We start from the raw sequence: 1,123 nt of genomic DNA, 5'->3' as shown, positions 1-1,123 counted from the left end.
AAACCATGCAGGAAAGAAGGCAATGGGATGACATATGTAAAGCCTTGAAGGAAAAGAAAAAAAACTGCCAGTCAAGAATTATATATCCAGTAAAACTGTCTCTCAATTGTGATGGCAAAATTAGGACATTTCCAGATAAACAGAAGTTTAGGGAATTTGCAAAAAACAAACCAAAATTACAAGAAATACTAAAGGGAGTCCTCCTGTTAGAAAATCTGTAACAAGAAAACAGGACAGAGCAACCAGATATCAACCAAGATAGGGAAGTTACAAAAGTAAATCAAAGCTAAAATAGGGAAACAGATGTCAATATGTAAAAGATGACAACATTAAAACAAAAAAGAGGGACTTAAAAAATGTAGACATAGATTTTTCATATGGAAAGGAAGTCAAGGTGATATAAAGAAATAAAAGAATGGTATAACGTTAGAAAAATAGGGGTAAATATTAAGGTAACCAGAAAGGAAACTAACAATCCTACAAGTCAAAATAAAAAAGCTGGAAAAATATAAAGACTCAGTAAACACAAAATCAACAACAATGAAAAAGATGAAAACAAAATACATAAAGAAAAAAGACTCAGCACAGAAAATTAAGTGGAACAAAGAAACTGTGAACACACAAAAAAGACATCAAAATGACAGCACTAAACTCACATTTATCAATAATTACACTGAATGTAAATGGACTAAATGAACCAATAAAGAGACAGAGACTGGCAGATTGGATAAAAAACACAATCCATTTATATGCTACCTACAAGAGACACACCTTATACTTAAAGACACAAACAAACTAAAATTCAAAGGATGGAAAAAAAATATATGAAGCAAAACAACACTTAAAAAAGAGCAAGAGTGCCAGTATTAATCTCTGACAAAACAGACTTGAAAGTAAAATCCAGCACAAAGGATGAGGACACTATATAATGATTAAAGGATCAATACACCAGGAGGACATATCTATAATTAATTTTTATGCACGCAATGACAGGGATCCAAAATACATAAAACAAACTCTAGTAACATTGAAAAGAGAGATAGACAGCTCCACAATAGTAGTAGGAGACTTCAACACACCACTTTTGGGGAAGGACAGAACATCCAGAAAGAAGCTCAATAAA

Source organism: Trichechus manatus, unplaced genomic scaffold (genome assembly GCF_000243295.1).
Source record: "Trichechus manatus latirostris isolate Lorelei unplaced genomic scaffold, TriManLat1.0 scaffold00124, whole genome shotgun sequence".
Taxonomy (NCBI): domain Eukaryota; kingdom Metazoa; phylum Chordata; class Mammalia; order Sirenia; family Trichechidae; genus Trichechus; species Trichechus manatus.
This window is presented reverse-complemented; position numbering follows the sequence as displayed.